The sequence below is a fragment of the Vipera berus genome (assembly GCF_964194415.1).
Source record: "Vipera berus genome assembly, chromosome: 6".
NCBI classification, from domain to species: Eukaryota; Metazoa; Chordata; class Lepidosauria; order Squamata; family Viperidae; genus Vipera; species Vipera berus.
In genome coordinates this window covers 10,700,037-10,714,012 of record NC_138208.1, presented here as the reverse complement: position 1 = coordinate 10,714,012, position 13,976 = coordinate 10,700,037, and positions in this window count along the sequence as shown.

Below are 13,976 nucleotides of genomic sequence, written 5' to 3'. Positions count from 1 at the left end.
AGAGAACAGAGGGTGACGCGTGCTGCCTTAAAACGCTTAAAAAAGAAAAGAAAATAGGTCTAGTAGAAATCTATGGAACTTCCACAACATACTGATAGTCAAGTGGTAGTTGTGTTTTTAAGAGTTTTGGGATGATATGTATGGTAACAGAATCTTTAATTTGGAATTAATGGACAATTTATTACAGAGGAAGAGGAAGAAAGTTTTGTGGGTTAATGTGGGTTAATTTGTGTAAGAACTATCTATTATAGCCTATTTTGGCTAGAGAGGTTAATAGGGATAGGTGTTTGTGATGTGTAAATGAGAATATGTTTAGGAAATAGTGAATTGTGGAAGAACATAGATGGGAATGACGCTAGTTTTCTTTTATTTTAGTTCTTTATACACATTTAGTATTATTAAGGATTGGTTTACTCTATATAAGCTAGAGAGTGATGGATTTTAGAATTTATAATTGTTAGTATATGATTGTTTATGATTGCTTTTTAGATATATACCTTGTATTTTGCTCTGGGAAGTCGGGGGGGGGGGAGGGGGGGAGGAGGGGAAGTAGGGGGGGGGAGGCAGGGGAGGGAGGAGGGAGAGGGGGAGGGGGGGGATAGGGGGGAGGTAGGGAGGGGAGGAGGGAGGGGGAAGGGGGGGGGTTTAAAGGAAAACTGTATTTTAAAACTTTTCAATAAAAAAAAAAAAAAAAAAAAAGAAATAACACTTTGGGAAAACAGATTTGATGCATGGAAACATTGAGGAGATTAATGTAAAGGCAACTTATTCAAACAGAAAAAAATGAACAATTTTCCTTCCCCCAGGATTCCAAATCAGGTAACCAAGATACAGTATGAACCAAAACCAGTTCCATCCCTTTGGTTCAGGGGTCTTCAAACCTGGCCCTTTTATGACTTGTGGACTTCAATTCCCAGAATTCCTAAGACAGCATGCCTGGCTGAGGAATTCTCAGAGTTGAAGTCCACAAGTCATAAAAGGGCCAAGTTTGAAGACCCCTGCTCTGGATCTTGGGAAATGTGAGAGGCTGCAGTTTTGAGCTTGGCTAGTCTTGCTTCAGTGTAATTGTCATTGTTGGTTAGGTTAAAACAACAAGGTTAGGTTAAACAACAAAGACTGTGAAAGGATGCACAATGTTGACAAGCCCTTAATAGTGCATAATCAATAGCCACACAATTTTGAATGGCTGCAGTCCTGGTGCTCAGCAAATCGAGATGACAGTCACATTCATGCAATCGGAGTCCTTTTTCACACCCGTTCAAATTTCAAAAATTAGCCTCTGTGATAGTTGATGGAGCCATGGCTTGCTGTTAAAAAAAACAACAACCCTCAATATATTCTTTTTTTTCTCTGTGCATGTGTGAGAGGAAAAGAAGAAAACAAACATAAAAAGTTGCAAATGGATGAGCGAAGCTAGCTGTGGAGGGATGAAGGCTTATATGAGAGTGGGACAGTCTGTGTCAGATTACCTTACATTGCATTAGCAGCAACATCTATAAAAAAATAAAACCTCTGCATGAAGATGATGCACATGGAGTTGTCCTCACACTTTACAATGTCTTAGGTAAAAATAAGTCACACTTGAATTTTCGTGTCATCAAGCATGTGTTATTTTCTCCCACCTTCCACAAATGCCACAGAGGTTATAGGGTTTTGTTGTTGGGGTACATTTAATTGGTTTTTTTAAACAAAAAACCCCAATCTTCTCTTTTTAATAATGTCACTCTCCCTCAGGATCCTTAACCTCCTTCATTTACCATGGACATGAGACTATGTAGATAAAAACAATTTTAGTTTTACAAATATACTCTTCTTCTCTTTTTCTTTCTCCTTGTCCTACTCCTATTCCTACTCTTACTCCTTCTTCTCCTTCTCCTTCTCCTTCCCTCTCTCCCTCTCTGTTGTGTATTAGGTTTTGGGAAAAAGCTATTCACATGTTTGAACTCTAACAGTTCTGGCGGGAGTTTAGTGGCGGGATTGTTAGGTTCAATCTGATTGGCTGTACAAAAGTATATAAGCTTGCTTGTATGCCCTAACCCCTCAGTACAGATAATGACTGCTAATAAAACATTAGTTTGTTTGTACTCATCTGCCTGGCATCTTCTCTACGCGTCAGAACCTAATACTTAACAGTGGCGACGAAGGTGGGATACTGCTTTGCCTGAGAGCTGAAGTCATGAAGGGACGGCTTCACATGCTGGAGGAAACAGGCATCTTTTCCCCCCCTCTCTATTGGCCAGCTAGTTCAGCATGCTAGCGGCCTCGTGCTCAGAACAACCCATCTGAGTTGGCAGAGCAGGATCCGGTTCAGAAGAAGGAAGATGCCAAAAGTTGGCCAGCTTTGCGAATTCGACACCTGCCACCCCGAACAGTGGCCATCGCACCTCGGATAAATAGAAAATTAGTTGTGGGCGAACCAGATCACAGAGGACAGCTTGAAAGCGGCAACACTACTCTGCATAAACGGGCCTGCAACATTTGACCTGGCCGAAAGCTTATTCGCCCCAACACCCATTGAAACCATCTCATTCACCAATCTTAAACAAAAGCTGAATGTTGGAGATGGCCTGGCAGTTCCACTTTGATCAACGAGTGCAACGCCCTGGGGAAACTGCATCAGAATTCATCACGGCCCTACGCCAGGCTGCTAGACTCTGTAGGTTTTCCAACTTAGATGAGCGTCTGAGAGACCGGCTCGTTTGTGGCCTGAGAGACAAGGCATTGCAACAAACACTGTTCGCTAGGCCCAACCTAACCCTCCAGGACACGCAAGAAGAAATCATGGCCGACGAGGCAGCCGGTGGCACGGTCCAGGTGGTTCAGACATCCAAACCCAGTAAGCCGGAAGAAACAATACACCACAAGGGCGTTTCTTACAATGAAAACACAGTTGAAGAGGAAACAGAAGTGGACAAGATTCAGAAAAAGACAGAGCCACGAGAATAAGGACGCGAGCACAGAGAGAGCAACCAGAAGGCTGTTTTCTTCTCAAGGTGTGGGGGTTGTGGTGGCAACCATGCAAGAATGAACTGCAAGTTCCGGTCGGCCACGTGTCGGGCCTGCGGTCGATCGGGGCTCATCGCGACAGTTTGCCGAAGTCGTTTCAGAGACAGCTAACACAAACTACAACTGGGAAACTCGCCAAGGAAAGGTACCTGGGCTCATAGCCCGACCAGTGTAGGGTTTTGTGAAAGCCAAAGGGCTATTTGCCAAACTGGGGCCCACCGCCCCTTAAAACCTAAGTTAAAACTTGAAATTCATCTTCAAGGCATTCCTTGTAAGATGGAGATAGATTCTGGGTCTGCGGTTTCGACGTATTCATACGATACTTTTAAATTTGTTTGCGGCTGCAGTAGGCAGTGGGCTAAATTGAGACCCTCTAGCTTTGTGTTAACTGATTTTCAAAATGCCCAGGTCAAATCTCAGGGGGAGGCTACGCTATCTGTTAAATTCAAAAAGTTTCAGGGGCACCTGGATGTTGTTGTGGTCGAAGGCCAAAAGACTAGCCTAATAGGATTAGACTGGTTTGATGCATTAGGAATAGCAATCACTGGCATAAACCATACTCAGGAGGTTACCATCGAATCTGTGTGTGAAGAATTCACAGATGTATTCGATTCCAAGCTTGGAAGATACACTGGGCCCCTATCTCATTTAAGTTGGCCCCTGTCTATCAGAGTAAAACCCAGGAGAGTCCCGTTCACACTAAAACATAAGATTGAAGCCGAGTTGGATAAATTAGTAGAACAGGGGGTGCTGCAGCCCGTCGAGGGGGGGAATGGGAGACCCCTATAGTCACCCCACTCAAATCGAACCGAGGAATTCGTATCTGCGCTAATTACAAGTGTACCCTGAATAAAGCCCTTAATCAGCATGCTTACCTGGTACCCATGATCAGCCATGTGCTTGCTTCCCTGCAAGGTGGCGCCATTTTTGCGAAGCTCGACCTTATGCAGGCGTACCAGCAGCTGCCTGTTAGCGAGGCTACAGCGGCTGTGCAGACCATAGTAACACACAAGGGAGCATTCAAAGTCAACAGGCTACAGTTCTGCATGAGTGTGGCACTTGGGATTTTTCAAGAGGTAATGGAACGTACTTTAAAGGGCATTCCGGGCGTCTGCCCATATTTTGACGATGTTTTAATTGCGGGGGAAACTGAGGAAATCTTAGCAAATAGACTCAGAGCTGTGTTGAACAGATTTCGTTCTACAGGACTCAAGCTGAAAAGAGACAAATGTAAAATTGGGGTCACTTCTACAGAGTTTTTAGGATTCAGAATTGATGCCAGTGGAATTCACCCTGCAGAGTCAAAAGTCAAGGCAATTAAATTGGCCCCCAGCCCTAAAAATAAGGCAGAGCTTCAGGCATTTTTAGGGTTATTAAAATTTTACCACTCATTTTTGCCTAACAAGGCTGAAATAGCTGAGCCACTTCACAGGCTGCTGGATAAAAAAAGTTACATGGAAGTGGACCACTTTACATGAGAAGAGTTTTCAAAAAATTAAAAGCCTTTTATCTGACAAATCCACTGTCACCCACTATATCGAATCCAAGCCTGTCTGCATCGCTTCTGATGCTTCCCCTTATGGAGTAGGAGCTGTTTTAAGCCATCTGGGAAGGAATGGGGAACAAGTCCCCATCACTTATTACTCAAGAACCCTATCAAAGGCTGAAAGGAATTACTCTCAGATAGACAAGGAAGCTTTGGCTATTGTTGCTGGGGTCAAAAAATTCCATGATTACCTGTATGGTAGGAATTTCACTGTGTTTACTGACCATAAGCCTCTCTTAGGTTTATTCACAACTGACAAGCAAACCCCTCATATAGTCTCACCAAGGATGCTTAGATGGTCCATATTCTTATCTGCCTATAGCTTTAAAATAACTCACAAACCTGGGAAAGAAATGGGCCATGCGGATGGCCTAAGTAGGCTTCCCTTACAATCTATTGATCCAGATCCAGCCCCTGCTGCCCAAATACTGTCCATTCAAGAGTTACCAGAATTTCCCCTTCACGCAGGGGACATAGCAGCTGAAACTGCTTCAGATAAGATTCTGAGCAGAGTTCTATCATGGGTTTTCACAGGGTGGCAAGACAAAAGTCCGGGTCCTGAATTCCAAGCTTATTTTTTAAGAAGGCATGAGTTATCAGCCCACAAAGGGTGTTTACTATGGGGAAATAGGGTTATCATACCATCTGTCTTAAGAGATAGGATACTACATTCTCTACATGAGGGACACCCTGGCATAGTGCACATGAAAGTGTTAGCCAGGAGCTACTTGTGGTGGCCTGGGTTAGACAAGGCTGTTGAAGAGCAGGTACATGGGTGTTATATTTGTCAAAGGTCTAGAACTGAGATGCCTCAGGCACCTGTTCACAGATGGGAGCCAACACACACGCCCTGGTCCAGGGTCCATATAGATTACGCTGGCCCATTTCTAATTGTTGTTGATAGTCATTCAAAATGGCTGGAAGTTGTTCCAGTCTGTAGCATGACCTCGGCCAAAACAATCCAGGTACTCAGGAAACTTTTTGCCACTCATGGGCTTCCTGATGTCATAGTTTCTGATAATGGGACTCAATTTACCGCTGCTGAATTTCAGGCCTTCCTGAGAGCAAACATGATTAGACATGCCACATCTGCACCCTTCCACCCGTCGTCCAACGGTCAAGCAGAACGGACGGTAAGAACAACCAAAGACTCACTAAAGCACATCATCACAGGTGACTGGCATCACAGGCTCGCAGACTTTTTACTTTGCTAGCACTCCACACCTTGTACTTCAATGGAGAAAAGCCCTGCGGAGTTGCGCTGGGGCAAACGCCTCATCACCAAACTGGACAGACTGCACCCTGACAGAGTGGCATCCGATGCTGCTCAACCCAAGCCCCCAAGGGGACTACAACCAGGTGACATGGTCTGGGCCAGGAATTATGGACCGGGACACTTGTGGGTTCCGGGGAAGTTGGTTGACAAAACTGGGCCCCTATCTTACACAGTAGGGGTGGAGGGAGGGCGTCTAGTGAAATGGCACATAGATCAATTAAGGAAACGATTTCCAGAACTGTCACTAAGCATAAGTGACAATCCCTCCCATAGCTCTCAAGCTGACACACAGGTTAGCTCCTATTCACCCTACCAGCAATTTCAGCATTCAGTTGAGTTCCAGTCTGAGGAGGATCCAGAGGAGACAGAGGTGCAAAAGGAACCCCTGCAACAAGTGGATCAACCCATCATCACAGACCACTGTGCTGATCCTGTTTCAGGATCTGACTCTGGGGTGGGCCTACCGGACACGGCCAGCCAGAGAAATTCTTCGGAGTCTCCAACTGAGAGGGACACTGGTTCACGGGGCATGCCAAAAGAGTTGGTACACTACAAGGTGAGGGAACCACAGAGACATTCCTCACACCCTCATAGGCCACCTGCCTATCTTAATGATTATGTGGTCAATTAGACAAAGAAGTATGTAAAGAATTCTAGTTGGAAAGACATGTCTTTTGTTTTTTGGATTTTGTTAATGTATCTGTATATTTCATTTTGTAAGGGAACTTACAGGAGAAGTCTACTCATAGACTCATACGGGGTCATTCTGTACCACTTGTCAGTACAGAGATACTGGCAGAGCAGCAGAACAGTCTGTTTATGATCGTACGGGAAGCAACCCATAAGTACACGTCCGAGAAGGTCGCGTTGACAAACTTCTACCTTGAGTGGGGTCAATCACTCAGAATTAATGTTGGTGGTTGGGAGTGAGTTTTATAATCTTGAGAAAGGATTATAGAAGAATATAACCTTGAATGGGGCAATCATTCACTGTATAAAAGTTAAGTGTAAGATGCCAAGTTGGAGTGTTATAAAGTATACAGTCTGATCCTTGATAGGGGAAAGGGGTGTTGTGTATTAGGTTTTGGGAAACAGCTATTCACATTTGAACTCTATCAGTTCTGGCGGGAGTTTTAGTGGCAGGATTGTTAGGTTCAATCTGATTGGCTGTACGAAAGTATATAAGCTAGCTTGTATGCCCTAACCCCTCAGTACAGATAATGACTGCTAATAAAACATTAGTTTGTTTGTACTCATCTGCCTGGCGTCTTTTCTACACGTTGGAACCCAATACTTAACACTCTCCTTCTCCTCTTCTCCTTCCTCCTTCTCCTCCTCCTCCTCCTCCTTCTCCCTCTCCTTTTCCTTCCCTCTCTCCTTCTCCTCTTCTTCTTCTCCTCCTTCTCCTTCCTCCTTCTCCTTCTCCTTCTCCTTCTCCTTCTCCTTCTCCTTCTCCCTCTCCTTCTCCTCCTTCTCCTTCTTATCCTCCTCTTCTTCTCCTTCTCCTTTCTCCTTCTCCTTCTCCTTCCCCCTTCTCCTCCTCCTCCTCCTCCTCCCTGGAGAATTTGCTTAGGTTGGTAAAGTGTCATCAAAGGCCAACATCTCACATGTAAATCTCAAAAGGGACTTCTGAAGGCTAAAGGGAGGAGACTGTTGCACCCAGTCCCTAAGATCAGATACAAGTAGTTCTCTACTCACAATTGAGAGTAGGGTCTCTTTCCCTAAGCGATGTGGTTGTTAAACAAATCCTCATGTGACCAGACCTGAATATACAACTATTTTTTACCATGGTGGTTGTGACTCTGACTCTCCCAATTGACTTTGCTTATCCAATGTTGGCTGCCAATCGTGGCCATAAGACAGTGTAATTCTTGTAAATGCAAGCTGGTTGCCAAGCGCCCAAATTGCAGTCACATGACTGCAGGATCATGCAGCCATTCAAGGATGCTTCATAAAGTCACTTTTTCCCCAAGGCCACTGTAACTTACTGAGATGAACGGCTATAGAACTCATAGGAATACAGTGAACAAATAAACAAATTCCAAACAGTTGTTCAGTGAATGTTTGTGTGTTGAAGAGCAACTGCCGGTTCCTTACCCCTACAGTACCCAACCACCAACTGTGAAATCCATGCAGAGAAGTCGATAGGCAAGGATTTCTTGGTAAGTTTCCCCGCTGCAAAGGTCAATCTTCAATGCTTGGATTTCACTCTGATGGCCTTCTGAGTAATTAAATGGAGATGTTAGGACCCATAAAGTCATCAGCAGCACAATGGTCAGTCTGACTCTGATTTCACGAAAAAAAATTACATTTGCAGCACAAGCTGACAATAGAATTCTCTTTCAGTGAAAACTGTTCTACATCACTTTAGAGAAACAGGTTCCCATGACCAAATAAAAAATTTCATCAGAAATGTCTACACATTGGGGCTATCCTGTCTAGCTATGGATTAATCAATTATAGCATTTATTAAACTTGAATGGCATCAGCTAATATTTAGAAGCTGGTCTGAGAATGAAGGGCCTCGTCAGCATCTCTAAAACCATCCTGGCACTGATTGCAAGAATTAGATTACATTTTTAACATGTGGTAGCTATATTTAATTCAGCTATATTACACTTCTATTAATATCTTCAACATAGTGTTGTTGTTTTTTTTGAAAAAAGATATTTGTCTTCTGGCTGATGTTAGATCTGAGGAGGGCTTTCAAAGTTTTCTTTAAATTTCACTTTATGCAAAACTTTAACGATAACAATTTTTCAGGCTAAGATTTCCATATTTACATATTTGCTTGCTTATTTATTAAACCAGTTTATATAATCGCCCGACTCACAGTGACTCCAGGTAGCATACAACGTTAAACATTTCCACATATCAACACATTGCTAGCTGAGGTGGTAAGCTCCCTTCCTTCCTTCCTTCCTTCCTTCCTTCCTTCCTTCCTTCCTTCCTTCCTTCTTTCCTTCCTTCCTTCCTTCCTTCCTCCCTCCCTCCCTCCCTTCCTTCCTTTCCTTCCTCCCTCCCTCCCTCCCTCCCTCTTTCTTTCTTTCTTTCTTTCTTTCTTTCTTTCTTTCTTTCTTTCTTTCTTTCACAGTTGCAGGAATTGGGTATGTCTAGTCTAGTGAAAAGAAAGACTAGTGGGGACATGATAGCAATGTTCCAATATCTGAAGGCCTGGCACAAAGAAGAGGGGCTCAACCTATTCTCCAAAGCGCCCAAAGGCAGGACAAGAAGCAATGGATGGAAACTATTCAAAGAGAGAAGCAACTTCGTACTAAGGAGAAATTTCCTGAAAATGTGGACAATTAACCAACGGAACGACTTGCCTGCAGAAGTTGTGGGTGCTCAAATACTGGAGGCTTTTAAGAAGAGTCTGAACAGCCATTTGCCTGAAATGGTATAGGGCAGGGGTAGGCAACCTCGGCTCTTTTATGACTCACGGACTTCAACTCCCAGAATTCCTGAGTCAGCACAGTTGAAGTCCGTGAGTCATAAAAGAGCCGAGGTTGCCTACCCCTGGTCTTGGGCTCAAACAGGGGTTGGAGAGACACAGCTGTTCTGTGGCAGAAAGTAATACATACCAGCTGGCAGTCCTTTTAGGTATTTTCATTAACAGAGCGTTGATCCAGCTAAAACCTGGATTGTTTATTCTGTCCCTTTGCTTAGAAGCAATGCCTTCTCTTGTGTCCTTTTTCAAAATTGGAAATTAGCAATACCGGATCCCAAGAGGCATTGATACATAAAAAGAGCCTTGCTGGAGCAGTGGGCTAATGCCTCCTTAAGTAACACCAGCTGCCTGCAATTAGTGCAGGTTCGAGTCCCACCAGGCTCAAGGTTGACTCAGCCTTCCATCCTTCCGAGGTAGGTAAAATGAGGACCCAGATTGTTGGGGGCAATTAAGCTGACTTTGTAATAATGCCGCTTGGGGTGTGTGTGAAAGCCCTAATAAGCAGGCATATACATAGAATGAAGGCTACTGCTATGCTTGTAAGCCCACCCTGAGTCTTCAGAGAAGGGCGGGATATAAATGGAATTAAAATAAAATAAAAATAAAAAATTCCAAAATAAAATATAAGGGTGTTGCTGTTTTTTAATCAGAATAGGTAAAGTATAAGATCTCATATCAGAATGCCAACAATATTGATGTAGTTCTCACAACAGCTTAGAGATCCATGACATTTCATGAAATTTAGCCAGCTTTTTGCTTCTCTGAATCAAAACTTAAAGAACGGAGATAAAGATGACTGAGGAGAGACCAGAGACAACAGTGGTGTCAAACTTGCAATGTCATGTGACATGTCATGACTTTTTTTTCCATTGCCAGCAATGGGGTGGCCTGCGGTTTCGCCATGACGCATCCATCCCGCAGGCCAGCAATTTGACACCCCTGCTGTAGAACAAGGAATAATGCCTAAAATTACAGAAAGGCAGAAGTAAAAACCTAAAAGTACAGGGAGAGCAGTTCACTAGTACAGGGGCAGGCAACCTTGGCTCTTTTATGACTCGTGGACTTCAACTCCCAGAATTCCTGAGCCGGCATGGCTCAGCTTGGAAACCTCTCTCTTTCCCCTCAGCATGGCTGGCTCAGGAATTCTGGGAGTTGAAGTCCACAAGTCATAAAGCGGCCTAGGGTTGGCCAGGGGTAGGCAACCTTGGCTCTTTTATGACTCGTGGACTTCAACTCCCAGAATTCCTGAGCCGGCATGGCTCAGCTTGGAAACCTCTCTCTTTTTCCTCAGCATGGCTGTCTCAGGAATTCTGAGAGTTGAAGTCCACGAGTCATAAAAGAGCCAAGGTTGCCTACCCCTGCACTAGTATAACCAAGGAAGGAGGTCAGTTTCTCTTCATTTCAGCTGCCCAAGCATAGACTTGAAAAGATGTTTAAGTTTAGATTTGTTAGATTAGACATCCAGATCTATAATTCTGTTATTCTATGGACATAGTACACGCTAGAAGAAAGAACTGACTTGGTGAGGTTGAGACAAGGAGACGAAGAAGAAGACCACAGATGGACAGGATCAAAGATATCATGTAAGCATCCTTGGAAGAGCTGTCAACCATAACCAGACAGGTGGAGATGGAAAACATTGCACCACACGGTATGCAGGAGTCACGCAGTGATTTGATGCCCTTCACAAATTACCTATGAGAAGTTCATGTAATAGCATCCTGGACAAGACGTTCTCACTGATCCCAATCTCTAAGCTAGATCCTATAAATTACGTAAAGTGAAATATTGTCCAAAGAAATTAAGCATAAGGTAGCCTGTAACATTCCAACTTCCCTCCGCCCTGTGCGCTCCCACAGAGAGGGCCTCCTCAGGGTGCCACCGATCAGAGAATGTTGATTGGTGGCCCCCAGGGGGAGATCCTTCTCTGTGGGCGCCCCGGAGCTATGGAATCAGTTACCGGTTGAGCTCCGGATGGCGCCCGATCTTCGCTCCTTTCGCCGCGACCTAAAAACATTCCTATTCGAACAAGCTGGCCTGGCCTGATGGGGGGTTGGTGGGGTTTTTTATTGTGGTTTTATTGGGGTTTTAACATTGTACTGATTGTTTTTAGTGGGCATATATTTAATTCTTTTTTAATTTTTGTAACTTTGTATTTTTTTTCTTGCCCTGTTCACCGCCCTGAGTCCTTCGGGAGAAGGGCGGTATATAAATATTATTAAATAAATAAATAAATAAATAAATAAATAAACATTAGGCAGTTGGTGCCTAAACTTGGTTTCCTTCTAATTTTTTTAATAGACTTTCATTTTACTAACCTTAACAAGCAGGACAGTATTTGATCTACATCAGCTTTACTGTTGGCTTTTTACCCCGGAGAAATGTACATGAGAACGTGTAGACACAGGAAAATCAATACAGTCCTTTAAAAAGACTTTCCAGAGATTTATAACCAGCTGCAGCACTTGTTGCCGATGTGCTCTTGTGACATGAACAATTACAACATACAAGCAAGCAAGTGGAATCCGCAATCAATCATGCTGTATTATTATTATTTTTTTTAACGCCTGCCACAGTTCTAGCGATTGTCAGGCTGCGTGCAACAAAGCTGTTAAAATAATCAAACTAATCACGCAATGTAATTTGCTGTGGCTTCTGCTCGCTCGCCAAACATTTGTTCTATTAACTGCGACATCACGCACCAGTGAGAACGAAGACTGAGGGGCAACAATTGTGCAATGAAATAATTACTATCCATGTGTGTGTGTGTGTGTGTGTGTGTGTGTGTGTGTGTGTGTGTGAACGAGTGTGTTAAATTTACGCTAATTTGCTGAAGTTACTTCTCTAATGCCCAGCAGATTCTCTATAATCAGATGACATAACAGCTTTGATTTTTCTCATTTAAATACTCACTAAACTCCATTGGATACAACACAGTGTACATTTGAGTAGGTTTATGCAGGAATTTATGCATTAGAAAGGGGTTTTTTTCTGAATCTTCAGCCTCAACAATGCACAGAAGTGAGGTGATGTCTATCATGATCTCATTGTGTCAGTAACGGAATCCTATGGGTCTCACCGACATCATGTCGTCAGTGATGTAATCATGGCTTGTATGGGATGCCCATAATTGACCGAACACTGTTGTCCCTCTCATTTACTCTCAAGGTAATTCTGTGAAGTAGACTACAGCAAAAGAACATCTTTTTGAAGGCCACGTGCCATCATCTAAGCTGGCATTAGGATCATGAGTGGGAGGTAGAACATGTCCATGTGCAATTACACTAGTTGGTAGAAAATCCATTACCGTCCCAACAAAATTTGAAGGTACCAATCTAGAAAATTGATTGAATTTAGATTTGAATCACAATCCTACAGTCATCTTTCATATGCCTTATTTCCATAAAGTTATATATTATAAATGCATCACCATCCTCTGCTGGAGCAGACTTTCTGATTCTTGGCATAAGAGTTATGATGTTTCTTTGTATCTCCTTTGTATAACTTATTCATATTTTTATTGCTTTTTATAGAATTTATTGTTCTCCAACTAAGTCCTATGAATTTGGAAATCATTTTACATTCTTTTAATATTCAGACCAGCATGTTCAAAGGACACCACATGTATAAATCACAGCCTTTGTCGACAAAGTAGTTTAAGTATGGATCTTAACCCATTGCAGCTACAGTTTTTATGTACTTTGAAGGAAATTGAGATAAGGTATATACTTCTGCTCCTGCCCCAGCAAAGGCCAAATTGAAATCTCCAGTCCTGGGGATTTCAATTTGACCTTTGCTGGGGCAGGAGCAGAAGTATATACCTTATCTCAATTTCCTTCAAAGTACATAAAAACTGTAGCTGCAATGGGTTAAGATCCATACTTAAACTGTGATGCTTACCTCATTGTCAGAATGGCACCAGTTCACTGTAAAAGGAGCCAAACCAAATGCTGGAAGGTGGAGACAGATAATATTGCAGATGTAAAATCTCTTACTTTTTTAAAAAAATATTTTTTTACTAGATGATATACTGTAGAAATGATAGATAGATAGATAGATAGATAGATAGATAGATAGATAGATAGATAGATAGATAGACAGACAGACAGACAGACAGACAGACAGACAGGAAGACAGACAGACAGACAGACAGACAGACAGACAGACAGACAGACAGACAGACAGACAGATAAATAGATAGATAGATAGATAGATAGATAGATAGATAGATAGATAGATAGATAGATAGATAGATAGATAGATAGATAGATAGATAGATATAAATGAGAGAGAGAGAGAGAGAGATGATAGATAATTCTATTAACTTTAATGTATTGTTGGTCTTTTTTGTTGTGTTTAATCTCAGACAACAAATAAATTTTGATTTGACTTGTGTGAAACATGATAGATGAAAGCATCAAAACTATATTAAAACATTGAAGTGAAATATTTCCATGCTTTGAAGAAGAACTGAAGAAGGTTTTTTTGGATAAGAAGCGAGATGTCTTCCGGGAATAATAAAAAAAAGTCCAGTTGCCTTTTGGAAAAGCACCTTTGGGATCTTTCAAACGGTTCAAAATACACCGAGTTTGTGTGCACAATAATCTGGTCTGTCATTACCCACTCAGCATCTTGTCTAAGAGTGGCAAATCAGGGGAGCTTGGCCATCCGTGCAAAGCCACTGCATCCCATTTTCAGGA